We start from the raw sequence: 13,464 nt of genomic DNA, 5'->3' as shown, positions 1-13,464 counted from the left end.
CACAGAGAGAGAGAGAGAGAGAGAGGCAGAGGGAGAAGCAGGCTCCATGCACCGGGAGCCCGACGTGGGACTCGATCCCGGGTCTCCAGGATCGCGCCCCGGGCCAAAGGCAGGCGCCAAACCGCTGCGCCACCCAGGGATCCCTCCTGTATCTCTTTTATCAGGACCCTTCCTCACTACTCCTTTTAAGACCTGCTGCTGGATCTTGTTAATGCTTAATAAAGAAGCACATTTATTATGACATCATGAATGTAATCTTTAAAAATCCCGATAGCTGTATTTCAAGTTAACTGGCTTCCTGTGTAATCAATCCTATGTATTTGTTATGCTTTTACAAACAAGGCAAGGTATGAAAGTGTCACCAAATGCTCCAGTCATCCGTGGCATGGAAAAAGTCACAGACATTCGCACTGCCCAGGAAAGTCTTGGGATCTTGGATATGTGGCCAAGAAGCTGGGCCGGAGGACTTTGGGGGTACCTGTCTGGAGCCTGGAGGATGGGTGACTTCAAAAGCTCCAGGAGGTAGCCTCTCTGAGTCCCCTTGGATCAGGTCAGGCTCAGTCCTGGAGGCCACAGCCCAGGCCCTGAGGCAGGACAGGAGGAGGAACTCAGATGAGGGGGGCACCCAGTCCATTGATGGGGCACACAGAGACGAGAGCAAATTCCATCGGGTTAGTTGTTCCTTCTACAGCAAATCCATGCAAGCAAGCGCTGCAGAGATGCAGAGAAATATCAGTGCTAGAGCCAGACGGCCTTAGGTTCAAATCCCAGGTTTGCTACTTGTCACCTGGGGGGCCAGGGCAGCTAATCTGGCCAATACTACCTTTCAGTTTCCCTACCATGAGGTGTGGTGAGGATTAAATGAATGACTTCAAAGAACAATACTAAATACACATCTGTCTGTCCGCTGTGACCCACTGCAATGATGATGGCGATGACCATTCTGACCTCTATTGTCTATTGACCATTCTGACCTCTGCCCTGGCTGCCAGAGCTCTTTACTCCTATAAGAAGAGTGTATTCCGAAGAAAAGGTGTTCTAGGCCAGTGGGCAGAGTGGGGCCTCCTGGGCTGGATTCTGTGGATTCCCAGGTCCTGCAAAGTCCTGTTCCACCTACCCAGCTCCCAGGTGCTCCTCCCCGCCCCCCCCCCCCCCCCCCCCCGCCCGCCCGCCTGTGTCCTTCTCCCTCCCACAGAGCCTTCCTCTCTGTCCCCCTGACACAATCCAGCCCTCTCACCTTGCCCCTGCCCCTCTCACCACTCACCCTCCCCACCCTAGCCTTGGTTTTAGAAAGCCTAGCCACTTTCTCCAGGAAGCCTTCCCTGCTGTCTGTGGCTGGGTTCGAGATTTTTCTCTGAGCTTCCTGTAGTTCTATCATCGTGGCCTGTATTTATGGGCCTGTTTATCCCATTCAATGATAAATCCATCCTTGCACAAGCTGGCACATAGTAGGTGTGCAGCAAACACTTGTTAAAGGTAGGAAGGAAGGAGGGGGTTAGTCCAGCCCTTCAGGAACCATGAGACAACAGGCTGAGGAGCTTGACGGGGGTAAGGAGTGGGGGTCAGCTCTCAGCCTGCGGCCCCCCAAGGGCAGCCAGCCCTCTGTTCCCTCTCTGTCTGCCTGCTGATCCCCAGGGACAACAGAATGGGGTGGAGTGGCGGCAGCGGGAGTGGTGGTAGGGGGTTGTAGACAGAATACCCAACACCCTGGGGAGGGGAAGGCTGAGCTCTGAGGTCTCTAGAAAAGCTGGAGCAGGTGGGGAGGGGAGGCTGAAGCTCATATCTGGCTTTGCCCACCCAGGCAGCAGCTCCTGCAGGCAGCACATTCATCCCTGCATCACTGCCACCCTCTACCCCCCTCCTGCTCCTCCCGGGGAGGCACTAGAGGCCCCTTTCACGGCCGCCCTTGGGTCTGTGTGCACGTACAGCCAGTTATGCAGACTGTGTGTATGAAAACCTAGTTCCTGAGACATTGCAATTTACTTGAGGTTCCTGCCAATTTGCTCCTGTGTCTCACTTAGGGAAGCCTCCCCACCACCGAAGGATGGTGCTTGGGCCTGGGCTGGCTCATGCTCCCAGGCACCTTGGTTGAACAGAGTCCTAGGGTGGAGTGTAGCCTAGGGGTAGGAAAGGAAAGGCTCTTTCCTGAGCCCTGGCACTGCACTGGGAGAGGTCGCCTGGATCACCAGACTCGGCACAGGGTTGAGCAAGCAGCTGCGGAGCATCATGGGATTCTGGGGCAGGGAATCCAGAGGCCGGGGCTTTCTGGGGGCTGTCAGTGGCTGATCTCAAGAGCGGAGACAGCAGCTGGAGCGCTGTGCAGAGAGGGCAGGACTCTGGCCGGAGATAGGGGAAGGGCTCCCCAGCTTGGTATCCGAATACCTGGCTCTGGGGAGCCAGGAGCCTGTGATGTCCTCGAGGAGCCTAAATTCTTGCTGCCGCCACCCTCACATTGGCTTGCCCCAAAGCCTTATTATTATCACGATTGGTATTGTCCTTTTCTCCCCCAACATCTACCCACCCAGGTCCAGGCTGGCTGCTGCAAGGGTGCCCTCCTGGAACTCTGGGGCTAGGAGTCTGCAGGTTGCGGATGACCAGAGTCTGTGCCCCTATGGGGGTCGCTGAGGCCGTGGAGCCGGGGAGGGGGTGGGGGGTGGTTTCTGGGAAAGCCCACAAGAAGAGTGGAAGCCCAGACCCTAAGGCAAATAGCCAAAGACCGGAAGGGGGTTTCTGGCAGGAGGAACATTAAATGCCAGGGCCCGGGATGGGGCAATACCTGGGAACCACAGTTATTCTGTCCGCGGCCCAGGGTTCTGGGGGTTAGCGAGGCACTGGGTGGCGGAGGCAGGGCACCCACGGGCAGGGCCTTGAACGCCGAGGACAGCGCGCCCTCCCGCTCCTTGGGCGGGGCCTGCCCCCACCGGCGCCCCCCACCTCTGTGCCCCCCCAGCCCGCCTCCTCTCCGTCTCCTTCGGGCGGGCCCGGGGAAGGCTATGGACGGCCGCGGCGCCCTTTCAAGTCCGCCTCCCGGAGGCTCCCGAGCCGGCCGGGCGCGGGGGCCGCTGCGCCGACATCAAAGCCCGGCGCCCCCGGCCAGATCCGGTTGCGGAAGGGGCGGGCGAGCCGGGAGGGAGGCAGGTTTCGGCGGATTCCGCTTTCATCCCCCGGCTCGGCGGCCGCGCACCTCCGGGGGCCCCGCACGTCCCTGCTGGGCGAGTCCGCGCAGGGCCGCGAGCCGCGCCGCGGGGCCGGGCGGGGCCGGGCGGGGCCGGGGGGCGGGGGGCGGGGGGCCTCGGGCGGGGCCGGGCCCGGCTCCGAGCCTCGGGCACCCTCCCCGCCCCGGGAAGCCCAGGCCGGGTGGGGGCGGGGCGGGGGGCGGGGAGACGCCTTTGGGGAGCGGCTCCGGGAGGCGCGGGAAGTCTGGACCGCTGACACCTGGCGGGGACGGGGCCTGGCGGGGGTGCACCTGCGCCCTGCTCGCCCAGGCCGCGGGGAGGGGGGGGGGCGGCCGCAGAGTCCCCTGCAGGATCCCACGCTCCCCGCCTCTGCGCCTCTGGCCTCGGCTCCCTAGCGGGCCTCGCTCGTCCTTCCTTCTTGCGAAACGGCTCTGCCTTCTGATGTCACAACAGTAAGAATGACAGGGGCCACACATTGTCCCCGCTGTTCCCAGCGTGGTTGACTCAGGACTTCCTTTCTCAGCTGCGCAGCCTGGGGCTCAGGGAGGGGACTTGACTTGCCCCGGGGTCACACAGCCAGGAAATTGGAGCCAGAGGTAGGCTCCGTGGCCAGGATGCACTTGGTTTCTGTGGCCTCTGTCCTCCACTGTTCCTGCCTGCTGCCCCCCCTCCCACCCCGGATTGATCACAACACAGGCATGGAGTAGGGGTGAGGCCGGGCTGGGAACAATGACAGCAGACACTGATTTGGCAGCACCCCAAGAGGAAGGTGTATCTATCACCCCCATTTTACAGACGGGAAAGCCGAGACACGAGGAGGTCACACAGCCAGCTAAGGAGCAGGGCCAGGTGTTGACCTAGTTTTTGGCTCCAGGGACTTGAGGCTTGGCCACCGCTGAGGGAGGGTGAGACAAGCAGAGCCCCCAGAGCACTTACTGTCTGTCAGCCCCAGGCCAGGAATCAGCTGAGTCAGCCCATGAACCTCAGCTGGGTGTGTGGGGGGTGCTGCTCTATGCCGGCTATTCAGCAGAGGGACTCAGACACAGGGAAGTGAAGCATGGGCCACAGCGGCCAGGAAATGACAGTCAGGCTTTGCACACGGCCTGTCTGGCTCCTGCCTTGATAGTTGTGGTGGCGAGAGGGGCACTAGCACCGCCACCCTACCCCCACCCCCACCGGCCACGCCGCTCAGTTGTGGAGCCCTTGAAGGGCTTCTCTGGGCAGGGCCTTGTCTGCCAAGAGGGGGCAATTTTAATGGGCCTCCCCAGGATGCCAGGTGCACTCAGGCTGGTGGGATGGGACCGGTGCCCGGGTATCAGGCAGATGCCACCCCAACCCAGAGATTTAAAATTCCTCCCTGGAAAATCAGATAATCAAGGAAGTCAAATACCGTGAAATGAGTGTGATCCTTGCCAGAAACCCAGAGGGAGCATCAGAAAATCATCACATGGCAAGTGCAGGCGTGTGACCCACCTCCTTGTTTTACGGGCAGGGAAACTGAGGCACAAGACACAGCAGCATCTATCGAGGGCCTCCTTTGTGGCCAGCTGTGTGTTGGAACCTATTCAGTGCCTGCGCTCCCTGAGCTCGGAAATGTGCTGAGACTGGTTCCTTATGTGCTAGTAATGTTACCATTATTCAATTCTGATCCAGGAAGCCTTCCCTGAGGAGGACACATCCATGGTGAGACCTGATCTTAAGTAGGAGTCAGTGAAGCTGGTGAGAAACACAGTTCAGGCAGAGGGGAAGGCATGTGCAAAGGCCCTGGGGTGTGAAGGAGTTTGGCGCAGGAGAATAAAGAGGCTGGAAGACTGTTGCAAGAGTGAGGGGGAGAGGCACAAGCATGGAGAAGCCAGGGAGAAGGCAGAGGGCGCAGGACCTTGGGGGTTTGGAGGAGCCTGCCTAGGCCAGTCAGTGCTGGATGGAGGGAGAGGAAGCAAGCAGGGGGAGTCAAAGCTGACAACTAGGAATCCAGCCCACAGTGACCAACGTCAGGAGAACCCTGGCTGGGAGCAGGAGAGAGGAGGGAGCTGTCTCTAGTCCTGTTTTAAATCCTGCTCTGTTGAGCTCCTGAAAGAAAAGGGGAGATCAAAAGGTAAAATTTGCAAGTTAGATTTACCCTCAATTCTATTAAAGCACCGAAAGCTGTTGAAAAATAGTATTAGGGTCTTAATTCCACAAATGTTGGAAATCCCAGCCTGGAAGGCCCTGTCCTCCGCATGGGAGGAAGGAGGATGGGGCAACTGCCTGGCCTGTGGGCTCAGCTAATGTGGGCCAACAGGAAGCTGCCGAGGAGAATCCATGGCTACCCAGACTGGGTTTGGGCTTCTCAGAAGGGTGCTGTATACACAGTTGGGCTGTTTGGACCATAGGATGCCCAACTGCTGATGAGTGGGGTGGGGTGGGGGCAAGTCTTATCTTTGTCCCTGGGTGGGGAAGGGGGAAGGAGGGAGAGGGAGGAAGAGGGGCAGAGAGGAAGGAGAGAGAAGGAAGGGAAGGAGAGGCCCATGCTGGGTAGCAGTCACTGCCATGATGCGTCTGCTCTTGGGACCCACACTGTCCCTTCCTTCCCTGGTGGAACAGCATCTCCGCCGAGGGGGTGGGGGGCTGTGCTGGCCCCAGGCCCTCATCTGATCCTCACAGAGGTCTGGACCCCAGTCACCCTGCTCAGCCAGACACCAAGCCTGGGCACCTAACCTGGGACTCTGCACCCCGGTCTCTCTTGGGGCCTCACCCACAGCTGTCCGGCACCGTGTGTGTGTGTGTGTGTGTGTGTGTGTGTGTGTGTGTGTGTGAGCACGCATCTGCAGATGTTAGGTTAGGAGTGCAGACTGGACCAGACTGGCTGGGCCTAAATCCTGGCTCAGCCACTTGTGATCTGTGTGACCTTGGGTGAGTGACCCAACCTCTCTCTGTGCCCCAATTATGTGGAGGTAATGAGTTAATCTGAGAAACCCCATAGCATAGCCCTTGAAATAGAGTACGTGCTCTATGTTAGCTACTAAAAGGCTGACAATAAGATTCCTTCAGGAAAAGGCTCTAAACTGAAGGGAGGGGGTCTCAGAAGGTTCTAGAAGCTCCTGAATTAACTACAAAGCTTTGTGTGCAGGTATGTTTTTTCGGAATCGAGAAGGTCCTTAGCTTTCATCACAAAGTCTCATGACCCCCTCAAAAGCTGAGCAACCTTGAGGCAGCATTGACAGCCTCCCCCGTGCCAGGAGGGTCCATTTTCACGCAACATTTGAGGGGCTGCCTGTTGCCTGTCAGCCCGGGCAGGTGGGTCTTCAGCTGTCCTGCAGAACCCCACTGGCACCCACACATGGGGGGCCATGTGTGCGCAGGGACACTGAGCCCCTAACTCCAGAGGAATTATTTTTAAGGCTGAGAAAACACTGCACATTGTACCCAAACCAGCTCCTTTCTTCAGGATGGGGAGGCTCAAAAACAGACTTCAAAGGCAAGCTTTGAATAAACAAAACACAATAAAAATAACTCTTGGAACCCAAATGCTGAATCACAGCCCCAGGCACACTAAGCCAGTGATGCCAGTCCTCCCTGACGACAGGGACAGGCCCTCGTGCTGGGGCCTAGGAGGCCAGGCATCCTCATTTGCCTTACCTCCCAGCAGGCCATCCTGCCCAGCCTCACCCTCCAGGCCTTGCTGGAACTCCCACCAGCTCTATTCTGGTCGCTCTGTCGGGTTACAAGGGTCCTTTGCCCAATTCTTACCTGCTGAAGTGAGGGGCTTCCCTGTCTGGCTGATATCAGGGAGGCTGTGAGTATATGGTACCTGGCAGTGCCGCCCTGGGGAGCAGGAACCTGCTCCTAGGAGGCAGTGTGGCTTTAAGGATTCTGATCTGGGTTGGGCTGTGTGACCCCAAGATGGTCTCGGAGCCTTGTAGAAATGGGAATGACACAGCACCCCTTTCATGGCAATCCTTGCAATGAGGACAGGAGAGTAGCTGTGGGGGAGGCCTGGGTGTATGGCCAAGGCCAGCTCCCAAGCATGGGTGACCAGAACACCCACACTTACTGTGTGACACTCGGTCCCACTTTCTCCATCTATAAAATTGAATGATCTTGAAAGATCCTTCTATGAGATCTCGGATTGGGAAATGCGAGCATATTAGGTGTTAAATAGTGAGATGCCTGGGTGGCTTAGTGGTTGAGTGTCTGCCTTTGGCTCAGGGCATGATCCCGGGGTCCCGGGATCGAGTCCCACATCAGGCTCACTGCATGGAGCCTTCTTCTCCCTCTGTCCATGTCTCTGCCTCTCTCTCTCTGTCTCTCATGAATAAATAAATAATATCTTTTTTAAAGTTTAAAAAATAAAATAAACTAGCATGTACCATACAGAATGTACATACAGTTGATATTACAGAATAAATATATGGGCATGTTGGGGCGCCTGGGTGGCAGAGTCAGTTGGGTGTCAGACTCTTGGTTTGGGCTCAGGTTGTAATCTCTGGGGGGTCAGGAGATCGAGCCCCCCATCAGGCTCCATCCTCAGTGTGAAGTCTGCTTGGGATTCCTTCTCTCCCTCGCCCTCTGCCCCTCCCTACCCTCGATTGTGCCCTCTCTCTCAACCAAATAAATAAATCTTTTAAAATATAGGCATGTCTGTACTTCCTTGTATGTGCACAGAATACCTCTGGAAGGTGCCCAGGAAATGGGGTTACCAAGTGGGAGGGACCATGGCCAGGTTGGGGGGTGGCTGGGAGGGGCTTGGGGCTTGTGTCTGCCAATGCCGTGCCACACATGGACATTATCTAGTACAGACATGCAGGTGGATTTTTTTTTAAGTCCTTTTGGAGGTTTGATGGTCCCGACTCCTGCCTGATGCTGACCCAACTCCCAGGAGCTGCCCTGGGGGATCCAGGGACCCATGACAGGGATTTGGGGTGACAGCAAAGCCCATTCCTTGGTGTCATCTCCTGGGATCTGCTCCCCTGTCCTCAGTCTGGTCTCTTGTCTCTTGGCCCAACCAGCTGGAACTCCTCACAAGCCTTCAAACAAGCCAGGCAGGGCCTTGCCTTCAGGCCAGTCCACCTGCAAGTGTCTCCAACCCCCTTCTCCCAGGTGGTCTGTGGGCCCCCCATACACCATTTGTGCCGATTAGTATCTGTGTCCAGGACCAGCCACACAATTTGCCAGGGCCCAGAGCAAAATGAAAACACAAGGCCCCTTGTTTAAAATTGATTGAGAATTGGGCACCTGGGTGTCTCAGTCCGTTGAGCATCTGTCTTCTGCTCAGGTCCCCAGATGGAGTCCTGCATTGCGCTCCCCACTTAGGGGGAGTGTCTGCTTCTCCCCCTGACCCTCCCCCCTCTTGTATTCTCTCTCTCTCTCTCTCTAAAATAAATAAAGTCTTTTAAAAAATTGAGAATTTCAAGAGGACACTAGAAGACCGATAAGCCTGGTGTATTCTCCTGCAGGGGCCATACCTCTGTGAAGCCAGCCCCATCTGTATCTCCCTCACCAAGACATGGGCTCCCTATTCAGAGAACTCAGGACAGAGTTTGGTACACAGTAGATGCTCAATTAATGTGTCCTATGAAGGAAGGAAGGAAGGAGCAGTAGAGCAGTAGAGCAGAGGAATGGCAAAGTTTGCCAGCCACGGCCAGCCTGTGTACATTGGCTACAGCCCTGCCCTCTTGGCTGGAGGAAACCTGAGCCAGCTTCCAGGAGGAGGAAAGCTCAGCCTCAGAGGAGGCATCTGCCCCTGTGCTCCCGGCACACCTGCCTGTGCTTGTCCCCATCACAGCACTTACCACTGGTTTCTTCTCTGGGGCTTAGCTGTGTGACCCTGGGAAAGTGACTTACCCTCTGTGCCCTGGTTTCTTTATAGGGCATATTGGGCTAGGGGTGGTGCCTCCTTCATCACAGAGTTGTGCCCTCCTTCGTGGAGAAGTCAGTTCTAAAACTGGCAGTCTTTAGACCCCATCTGCACATGGCACCGGCTCAGTCATGTCCATTGTTACTCCTCGGTGATTCCTGGCTGCACTCTAAGCTCCTGTGGACTCCTGCTCGCCCTGGTTAATATTACAGAAAGCCTGTGGCTGGTGGAAGTCACCTGTGAGCCGACCTGGGGAGGCATCCTCCCCTGGGGGACACAGACTGGGTCCTCAGGGTGCCTATGAAGTACCTGAGCCAGCAGGTTCCTGTAGAAGATTCTTTGGGGGGTTTGCTGGCTCTGCAGCCAGGAGAGCTGGAAGTCTGCCCAGAGCCCAGTGGGGGGCTCCCTGGGCACTTGGGGGTGTCACCGCAGTCCCCAGAGCTGCCAGGTGCAGACAATAAACCAAGGAAACCCTGGTGAGTGAGTCATTAGTGGTCCCCTGTGCCTCGTGATGGGAGATGGCAGGCAAGCTGCTCCTGGTTGCTGCTCTTGGGGTCCAAGTGCCACCGTTCAGGAGGGTTCCAGAGCCCAACCTGGTGGGTCAAATCCCTGCTTCTGGGGTGGACTCTGCCTGGCACCCAAAACTGGTTCCCATGGGTCCCAGTGGCACAATGACCACCAGCGGCTGACCACCAGTCGCCCCTGCTTCCTGAGGCTGTTTATAGGGGACGCTGAGGCTTACACGGGGCTGCCTGGAGGTGGCAGCGTGCACTGTCTCCGTGGAGGCCTCTGAAGGCCTTCACCAGGGTCCCCTGGAAGATGCAGACCATCTGTCACTTAGGACATATTTAGAAGAGAATGACAAAGGGACCCAAAGAGGCAGAAATGTTGGGGAGGGGGATTTAGATAATGGCAGACAAAGGCAGAGGGACTGGGAGGAGCAGTGGGCAGCCCCTCTGGGCTGGGGGACACCGGCCTTTCCCTCTGTCCAGGCAACAGCCCTCCTGAGCCCCTGGCCCCAGCCCCCTGCCCGTGTTGGGAACTGTGGCACCAGCCTGGCTGCAGAGACTGTGGCAGTCACCGCCCCCCCATCCTGGCTTCTGTCCTCTGTCCAGGTCTCATCACGCCCCCACCTCATGGCCCTGGAGAGTCCCAGTGTCCACCCCCTGCCCTGCGCAATGGCTCAGGTCCCCCACTCTGCGCCCCCAAATCCCCAGGCCTCCCACCCTCGCACTTGCCACTCCATCCTGGAATCACCCATTTGAGTCCACATCCTACACCAGACCCCAGACTGTGACCTCCTGAGAGCAGAGTCAGTCATGCGGGTGCCTGCTGTGTGCCCAGGGCCCAGCATGTGTGTGGCACACGGTAGGTGCTCAACAAACTGCACAATGAAAGTGGGAGTCCACGGGGCAGCTCGTGTCCCCAGAGCTCCACCTGCAGTTCCCATCTTCAGTGGCTCCCCATGGCTACAGAGCCCCTCTCTGGGTGCCCCCAGCACTGCCTTTCCTGCTCCATTCCCTTGGGAAATCTTGAGGCTTCCTGCCTCTGTTGGGGGGGCTGGGGGGGTTGGGAGGGGCTTGGGCTCTTGCATTGCACTTAGGCTTATCTTGTCTTCACATCCTCCCCAAATTCCATCTGCTCTGAACAAATCTCTCTCTTCCCCTGACCTTGCTCGGTTCACCCTGGTGCTCCTTGTGCTAGAGTATAGATACCCAGGAAGGGACGGTCCTCCAGATCACCCCATTTTGGGGTTTGAGGAGAGGGAGCCCACATGGCAAGGCTTTCAGCGGTTGACACGGGGAGTTGCATGTTGGGGTCAGTCTCCTGGCCAACACTTAGTCTGTGTGACCTTGGCCCCCAGCTTAGCCTCTCTGGGCCTTGGTTCCCCTCCCCCACCCCCACCAGGAATGGTTGTACTGAGTAGCTCGAGAGAAGAGCTGGAGGCGGGGCGCTGGGGTAGGACAGCTGAGGGCCTCGCCTCAGCTCCAGCTCCCACGCCTGTGCCAGCCGGAGCAGGACCCCCTAACCTCTCTGGGCCTTGGAGTCCTTATCAGCAAATGGTGCTCAGGAGATGCTCTCACAGGGCGGAGGGCTCCAACCAGGGAGGGAGGGAGCATTCAGGGGAAAGGAGCAGGGATTTTCCTGCCTCTCCATCACTGCCTTCTGCCCTGGGTAGAGTCATTCCTCCCAGTCTGCCACCCACCAGCTAGACCCAGGCCCCACCCGGCCTGGCCCAGGTCTGCACAGGGCCCAGGACAGGGTCACTGGTGCGGGGATGGCATGGGACCTGGGGGTGTGATTATTCCAGGGGAGATGGCAGACTGGAACTGGGAGGACTGGGATGAGTGGGGGCAGGGATACAATTGCCATGCTGCACCCTCCTACGGGTGGGTCCGGGGTGACAGGAGAACAGAAGCCACCACGGCCGCTTTCTGGGTCCTTCCAGACATGAGGCTGCCTGGATCCCAGGTGGCCAGCCCTGAGTGGAAGTGTCCCAGTGAAGGGGACCCTACTGTGCCCCCCAGGACCCTGGGTGCCCCCATCCCCATGCAGCACCCCCGTGTGCTCCCTTCCCGTTCGATGTCGCCCAGAGGCAGGTGGGACCCAAGCAAGGAACGCAGCCGCGCATGTGGGGCCTGTGGGGCCTGTGGGGCCGGCCGCAGGGAGGGGCCGCCTGCGTGTGCTGTGGCCCGTGTGTGCGTGTGCGGGGTCTCTGCGGCCTGGGCCTGCAGGGGGCTGTGGCCGGGGTCCCCGTCTGTGCGCGCTGTGAGAGGCGGGATGGGAGGCTCGAGGCCCCTGGACACGGAATCCCCGTCGTGGGGGGGGGGGAGGGGGGGGAGGGGGAGGGGGAGGGAGAGGGGAGCAGAGCCGGCCGGTCCGAGGGGAAAGCAGAAGCCAGAGCGCTCTGCGGGGACCGGGTCGGGAAGGGCACCGGGGCCGCCGGGAGGCGGGGCGGGGCGGGGCGGGCCCGGGGTGCGGGGCGCGACAGGGCGCCCCTCCCCGCCCCGGACGCCGCGGGCTCAGGTCCCGGCGCCCCCGCCCCCGGGAGCTCTTCGCGGGCCTCGACTTCCAGCCTGGTCGCCCGCAGCGCCGCTGCAAGCCTAGCACTTTTTGGCTCAATAGCAACAAAAAGCAGCGAGAGAAGGGGGGGCCCGGGCCAGCGGCGAACCCGGGGCAGGTGGAAGGCGGCGCGGCGCGGGCGGGAGACGCGGGCGCGGCGCGAGGGGAAAAGTTTCCGACCCGGAGCCGGAGGCTGCGAAGTTTCGGCCGCGCCGGGCGGCGCCAAAGCCAGGCCAACACTGCCCCCGCGTGGGCGCGGCGCGGCCCTGCAGCGGGCAGCCGGGGGAGGGCCCGCCGCGGCCCTTGGGGAGAAACTGAGGCTCGGAGACGGGGGGCGGGGGGAGGTGGGCGGGGCAAGGTCACGGGGGAGGGGGCGCGGCAGAATCAGGCCTCCTCTGAGGCCCGCAAGCTCTCGGAGAAATGGAAATCCTAGGGCGGGGTGGGGGTGTCGTGAAAGCCCAGGAAGGAGGGTGCAAGGGCGTCATCCCAGGCAGGGAAGCCTCATCCAGTGCCCAGGGAAGGGGAGTTGAAGTGTTGCCCCCATCCCATCCCCCGCAGGGTTTCTCCAAACCGCCTAGATCTGTGACCTTTCTTCTGGAGGCAGGGCACCCCTGCCTGTGAGTTGCATGCAAATCCTCCCCATCCACTACCCTCCTGGCCCTAAATCCCCACCGCCGGCCCCCAGCCCAGCACCCCGCTACCTATCCTTTCTGCGGGGCGCCTGGGTGTGGATTCCGTGGCTGTTTCCTCACTGGCCAGGAGGTGGCGATAAAGACCTGGATCTTGGGCTTGGCGAGAGGTTGGGGCCCGGCCGCTTGGACACAGGGGAGGACAGGAGGCTTCAACTTTGCCCGGGAGGCCAGTGCAGCGGTCAGATCAACCCACCTGGTCCTTTGCCACCACTCGATGTGATTTTGAACACTGCCCATGCCTCCTCCCCCCACCACTAGGAAAGCAACATCTGGTACCCACCCGGGATGCTTGCCCTCCAGGGACCAGATGGTGTGAACCTGGCCTGGGGAATGCAGTGCGGAAGACAAAGGTTTGTCCACTCCTTTGGAGTCTGGACACCCTCATCCCATGGTGGAGGTCAGCAAGTGGCCTTTGGTTCCAGTCAAAGATGGAAGCTGGCGGGGCCTCAGGGCAGGTGTCTGTTTCAGGTGTGGGTTGATCTGGGTTGACAGAGGCTTGGTCCCAGGTTTGAAGTGTGTGTGGAAGGCTTCTCGCCTTCCAGAAGAGGGGTTCACCTGGAACAAGCCCTGGCCCCATGAGGATGCCTTGCCCCCACCCCTCAGCCTCATCTCAGCCATGACTTTGTCCTCTCCTTCTCCTAGGTCCAGGAGCCTTGGAGCCCAGCAACTTGTAGGGTGAGACATAGCAGGTCCCAGC

At 59.3% G+C, this 13,464-nt stretch overlaps 1 long non-coding RNA gene across 1 annotated transcript; it reads right to left on the bottom strand.

Annotated features, from left to right (window-relative positions):
- On the bottom strand, positions 1-3,215 carry LOC125755846 (uncharacterized). Its single transcript, XR_007413253.1, has 2 exons — positions 2,522-3,215; positions 1-711 (listed from the first exon to the last, which is right to left on the bottom strand). It is a non-coding gene; the product is annotated as an uncharacterized LOC125755846 (long non-coding RNA).
- Positions 3,216-13,464: the final 10,249 nt, after the last annotated feature.

Source organism: Canis lupus, chromosome 9 (genome assembly GCF_003254725.2).
Source record: "Canis lupus dingo isolate Sandy chromosome 9, ASM325472v2, whole genome shotgun sequence".
NCBI classification, from domain to species: domain Eukaryota; kingdom Metazoa; phylum Chordata; class Mammalia; order Carnivora; family Canidae; genus Canis; species Canis lupus.
The sequence above is the reverse complement of the archived record's forward strand: the minus strand, read 5'-3'. Positions and strand labels throughout refer to the sequence as shown.